A 6,578-nucleotide genomic window follows, 5' to 3' on the forward strand; every position below is an offset into this window, starting at 1 on the left:
TAATTTGCTGAAATAAAAAAAAAAAGAAAAAAATGATTATTTTATGAATTAGATTGCTTATTGATCAACACTTGAATACTCAATTTAGAAATTTGAGTAGTTCTTCAAATATACACACTGGAGGCACTATGAAGAAAACTTAGTCTTATAAAGGTAATTTTTCAATTACCATGTCTTCCAAATAAATGTTTTGATTGTATTAAAATTAATGTTTATGTAGATTATTTCAACAAAATGAATTTACCTCCAATAACTTGAGTGGCATAAAGTTTAATTAACTTAAAAATATGTCAAATTTGATAAAGGTTAAAAGGAAGCTATTGACTTCAACTATTAGTGAATTTTGTTTATTGGTAACCTCTGGGAGACCACTTCCAGTAAAATGCTGATGGAAAAAGACAGATTTCTGAGCATGAAGAGAAATCAGCAACCACTGTATATAGACTCCCAACTAAGAGCTCTCACTTGAGGTCCCTGGTCTAATTAAAAAAGGGATCTTGACCCAGGTGCTTCTTTATGGCTCTTTGATCTCTTTATTCCTCAGGCTGCAGATAATGGGGTTGAAGAAGGGGACAAAACTGCAAAGCCCAGAGCAGTGGCTGTGTTCCACAACAAGGAGTAGGTGGCAGAGAAGAGTAGGTACATGAGAGCCACATCACCAAACAAGAGCAACGTAACAGTGAGGGGGGAGATGCGTGTTGAAAATGCTTTGCGGCGGCCTTCGACTGAATGCACATGCAGAATCACAGCCACGATACCAGTGCAGGACATGACAGTGAGCATCGCACCTGTGATACTCTCCACTGCACAGACAACACCAACAGTCTGAATCATGCTGATGGCTTGTGTGTCTGTGCAAGCCAGGCGCAGCACTGAGAGAAGTCACAGAAGATGTGCTCAAGGTGGTTTGAGCCACAAAATGGCAATGTAGAGATGCAGGCAATCTCAGGGAGGGTTTGATAAAGCCACAAACACAGCAACTTAAAGTCAACTGGGCACATAGCTTGGGGATCATGAGAATTGGATACTGAAGAGGGCTGCAGATGGCCAGGTAGCAATCAAAGGCCATAGCTGTCAAGGAACACATCTCACTGATGCCTGTGGAATGGAAGAAATACATCTGCAGGAAACAACCATGTAAGGAAATGCTCTTGCTTTCACTAAGCAGGTTTGACAGCATCTTTGAGATGGTTGCTGTGGTAAACCAGATCTCCAAAAAAGAAAGCACTCCAATAAAGAAGGACATAGGAGTGTGGGGGTGAGTATTCAGCTGGACCACTGTGTTGATGACCAGGTTTTCAACAATAACAATGAAAGTATAGATGAAGAGCAGCAGAACAAAACAGATGACAGACTCTCCCCAGGAATAAGGGAAAGAAGAGAAGATAAACTCCTGTGAGGTGGTCCAATTGGGGGTCTCCATCTCCAAGTTGGAAGTGAGAATTTCAACTCCCAGTGCACACTTGAGGTGTTGGCCCGTGTGCAGAGGTCACTCAGAGGGAGTCAGCCCGTGTGCAGAGGGTCACCTGGGGGTTTCCTCTCATGTGCAGAGGGTCACCCATGGGGTGTCGGTTCGTGTGCGGTGGGTCACCAGGGTGCTGTCGTCTCATTTGCAGATGTCACCCAGGGGCTGTTGGCCGATTTGCGGAGGGCGTCACAGGGAGTGTCGGCCTATGGTAGGAGGGTCACCCGTGGGGTGTAGGCACGTGTGCAGAGGGTCACCTGGGGGGTGTCGGCTTGTGCGCAAAGGGTCACCCTTGAAGTGTTGGTCTGTGTGCATATCTCACCTGGGGTTGTCAGACGGTGTGCGGCAGGTCACCCGTGGGGTTTTGCTCCGTGTGCAGAGGGTCACCTGGGCAGTGTTGTCCATGTGCAGAGGGACACCAGTCAGATGTCGGCCCTTGTGCAGAGGGTCACCTGGGAGATGTTGACCTGTGTGCAGAGGGTTACCTGGCATGTGTCGGCACGTGTGCATAGGGTCATCCGGGGGCAGTCGGCCTGTGTGCCAACGGTCTCCCAGGGGGTGTCGTCCACTGCGAGATGGTCACCTGGATGTTGTCGGCTCTTACGCAGAAGATCTCCTAGGGGTTTTCGGCACATGTGCTGAGGGTCACCCATGGGGTGTTGACCCATGTGCAGAGTGTCACCTGGGGGGTGTCAGCCCGTGTGTGTAGGGTCCCACAGGGGGTGTCAGCCTGTGTGCCTAGTGTCTCCTGGAGAGTATGGGGCCCTGTGCAGAGGGTCACCCGCAGGGTGTCGGTCAGTGTGCAGAGGGTGAAACGGGGGGTGTTAGTCAGTGTGCAAAGGGTCACCTGGGGGGTGTAGGCCCATGTGCAGAGGGTCTCCGGAGGGCTGTCACCCAGTTTGCTGAGGGTCATAGGTGCTGTCGGCCCGAGTGCGGTTGGTCACCCAGCAGGTGTGCAGAGGGTCACCTGTAGGGTGTCGGCCTACGTGCAGAGTGTCTCCTGGGGGGCCGGTTTGTATAAAGAGGGTAACCACTGCATGTCGGCCCATGTGCAGAGGGTCTCCCATTGGGTGTCAGCCCATGTGCAGAGGGTCTCCCAGGGGGTGTCAACCCGTGTGCGATGGGACACCAGGGGGTGTCGAACCATTTGCTATATGTCACCCGGTGGGAGTTGACCCATGTGTGGAGGTAGTGTCAGCCCATGTGCAGAGGTCACCCAGGGTTGTCAGCCCTTGTGCAGAGAGTCACCCAGAAGGTTTTAACCCATGTGCAGGGGGTCACCCGGGGGGTGTCGGCCCATGCGAAAAGAGTCACCTGGAGTGTGTCGGCTCTTGTACAGAGGGTCACCCATGGAGTGTCGACTAGTGTGCAGAGGGTCACATTGCGTGTGTCGGCCCCTGTACAGGGGGTCACCTGGTGGGTGTTGGCCCATGTGCAGAGGGTCACCCTGTTGGTGTCATTCCGTGTGCAGAGGGTAACCACTGCATGTTGGCCCATATGCAGAGGGTCTTCGGTGGCGTGTGGGCCTGTCTACAGACTGAGACACTGGGGGTATCAGCCTATGTGCAGTGGGTCACCTGGGGGCTGTCGGCCCATGTGTATAGGGTCCCACGGGGCATGTCGGCCTGTGTGCAAAAGGTCTCCCGGGGTGTGTGGGCCTGTGTGCAGAGGGTCACCTGGGGGAGTGTCAGTCCATGTGAGGAGTGTCTCCTGGGGGGTCGTGGCCAGCGTGCAGAGGGTGAACTGTGGTGTATCAGCTCCTGTGCAGCGGGTCACGCTGGGGATGTCAGCAAGTGTGCAGAGGGTGACACATGGGGTGTCGGCCTGTGTGCAGATGGTCACCTGGGTCACACCTGGGTGTCGGCCCGTGTTCAGTGAGTCACCCAGAGGTGTTGGCCCCTGTGTAGAGGGTCACAAGTGGGGTGTCAGCATGTACAGAGGGTCCCAAGGAGGGTGTCGACCAGTGTGCAGAGGGTCACTCGGGGTGTTTTGGCCTAGGCGTGGGGGTTCAATCTGGGGTTGTGGGCCCATATGCAGAAGGTCACCCATGGGGTGTCAGCCCATGTGCAAAAGGTCTCCCCCAGGGTGTCTGCCCATCTGAAGAAGGTCACATGGTGGGTGTCGGCCCGTGTGCAATGTGTTTCCCATTGGGTGTGGGCATGTGTGCAGAGGGTCATTTAGGGTGTGTCGACCCCTGTGCAGAGGGTCACCTGGCACATGTCGGCTTTTCTGCAGAGAGTCACCCAGCTGGTGTCAGCCTGTGTGCAGAGGGTCACCTGTGTAGTGTCTTCCAGTGTGCAGAAGATTGCCCAGGGTTTGTTGGTCAGTGTCCACAGGGTCACCTAGGGGGTGTCGGCCAGTGTGCAGAGGGTCACCTATGTGGTGTCAGTCCATTTTCAGAAGGTCTCCTGGGGGTGTTGGCCCCCATGCAGAGGGTCACACATGGGGTGTCGGCCTGTGTGCAGATGGTCACCTGGGTCACACCTGGGTGTTGGCCCGTCTTCAGTGGGTCACCCAGAGGTGTTGGCCCCTGTGTAGAGGGTCACACGTGGGGTGTCAGCCTGTGTAAAGAGGGTCACCTCGGGTGTGTCGACCTGTGTGCACAGTGTCACCTGGGGGTGTCCGCCCATGTGCAGTGGGTCTACCGGGGGGTGTGAGCCAGGTGCACAGGTCACCCAGCGATGCCCAATCATGCCTAGTGATGCCCACAAATGCCCAGTTATGGCAATCAATACCCAGCGATGCTGAGAGATGCCCAGTGATGCCAACCGATGCCCAGTGAAGCCAAGCGATGCCCAGCTATGCCCAGTGATGCCCCATGATGGCAAGTAATGCCAAGCGATGCCCACTGATGTCAAGCAAAGCCCAGCAGTGCCAAATGATGCCCAGTTATGCCAAATGATTCCCAGCATGCCCAGTCATGCCCAGTGATGCCAATCGATGTCCAGTGATGTCCAGAGATGCCCAGTATGCCCTTTGATATCAAGCGATGCCCATTGATCCCCACTGATGCCCAGTGATGCCAAGTGATGCCCAGTGGTGCCAAGCAATGCCCATCGATGCCCAGTGATGCCAGGCAATGCCCAGTGATTCCAAGAGATGCTCAGCGATGCCAAGTTTTTCCAAGCATTGCCCAGCAATTCCCAGAATGCTCGATACCAAGCTATGCCCATCAATCCCCACTGATGCCCAGGGATGCCAAGCGATGCCCAGAGATTCCCAGTGCTGCCAAGCGATGCCCATCAATGCCCAGTGAGGCCAAGTGGTGCCCAGATATGCCAAGCAATGCCCAGCAATGTCCAGTGATGCCTTGCGATTCCATTTGATGGCCAGTGAAGCCAAGTGATGCTCAATTATGCCCACTGATGGCAATCGATGCCTAGTGATGGCAAGCAATGGCCATCCTTGCCAAGTGATGGCACTGATGCCAAATGATGTCCATTAGTGCCCAGTGATGCCAAGCGAAGCCAACTGATGCCAAGCTATGTCCAGCAATGCCAATCAATGCCAAGTGTGCCCATTGATTCCCAGTGATCCCAAGTAATGCCCAGCAGTGCCCAGAGATTCCCAGTGATGCCCAGAAAAGCCCATCAATCCCAAGCAATGCCCATTGATGCCCAGTGATGCCAAGCAATGCCCAGAGATGCCAAGCGATGCCCAGTTATGCCAAGTGATGGCCAGCAATGCCCAGGGATGTCAAGCGATGCCAGATGAAGCTGAGTAATGTCCATCACTGCCAAGGGATGCCTAGCGATGACCAGTTATGCCAAGGGATGCCCAGCGATGACCAGTCATGCCCAGTGATGCCCACAGATGCCCAGTGATGCCAAACGATGCCCAGCAATGCCCAGAGATGCCCAGTGATTCCCAGCAAAGCCAAGCAATGCCTATTGATGCCCAGTGATGCCAAGCGATGTCCAGTGATGTCAAGCAATAGCCAGAGACACCCAGTGATGCCAAGCAACACCCATCCATGCCCAGTGATTCCCAGCAATTCCCAATGATGGCCAATGATTCCCAAGGATGCCAAGAGAATCCCAGCGATGCCAAGTGCTGCCTGGCACTGCCCAATGATGCCCAGTGATGCCCATCGATACCCAATGGTGCCCATCGAAGCCCAGCAATGACGAGTGATGCTCATTAATGCCCAGTGATGCCAAGGAATGTCACTGATGCCAAGCGATGCCCATTAGCGCCAACTGGTGCCAAGTGATGTCCAGCAATGGCAATCAATGCCAAGAGATGCCCATCGATGCCCAGTGATGCCAAGTAATGCCAAGTGATGCCAACTGATGCCAAGAGATGCCCAGAGATGCCCAATGATGCCCAGAGATGCCCAATCATGCTTAGTGATGCCCACTGAAGCCCAGTTATGTCAAGCAATGCCCAGCAATGCCCAGAGATGCCCAGTGATGCCAAGCAATGCCCATCAAAGTGCAGTGATGCCCAGTGATTTCCAGTTATGCCCATCAATACCTATTGATGCCCACCAATGCCAAGTGATGCCAAGAGATGCCCAGCAATTCCTATCAATGCCCAGTGATGCCATGCGATGCCCAGCAATACCCAGTGATGCCCAATGAAGCCCAGTGTAAAGTAATGTCCATCACTGCCAAGGGATGCCCAGCAATGCCCAGTGATGCCTACTGATGCCAAGTGAATCTCGGCAATGCCAAGCAATGCCCAGTGATACCCAGTGATGCCCATCAAAGCCCTGTGATGACAAGTGATGCCCATCAATGCCCAGTGATAATGAATGCGGCATGTGCTTTTCTTCAACTTCTTATATGCATGATGTTTTAAATGGCTCTTTTTTTTTTTTATTTCAGCATATTATGGGGTACAAATGTTTAGGTAACGTGTGTTGCCCTTGGTTCCCCCCCCGCCAAGTCCGTGTTTCAAATATGTCCATCCTTCGGGTAGTGTGCATTGCACTCCTTGTGTATACAAATACCCGTCCCCTCCTCCCTCCTCCCCCCTCCTTCCACCACCCTACCCCTTCCCCAGCATCTAATAGATGTTGTTCTGATATGTGCATTTATGTGTTGATTAGTTAATACCAATTTGATGGTGAGTACAGATGGATCCCGTTCTTCTGCTCTTGTGGTGCCCC

At 53.1% G+C, this 6,578-nt stretch overlaps 1 pseudogene; it reads right to left on the reverse strand.

The window, feature by feature from the left end:
• Positions 1-479: 479 nt before the first annotated feature.
• Positions 480-1,423, reverse strand: LOC105824651 (annotated as a pseudogene).
• Between the last annotated feature and the right edge of the window lie 5,155 nt (positions 1,424-6,578).

This window comes from Propithecus coquereli, unplaced genomic scaffold (assembly GCF_000956105.1).
Source record: "Propithecus coquereli isolate 6110/MARCELLA unplaced genomic scaffold, Pcoq_1.0 Scaffold756, whole genome shotgun sequence".
NCBI lineage: Eukaryota > Metazoa > Chordata > Mammalia > Primates > Indriidae > Propithecus > Propithecus coquereli.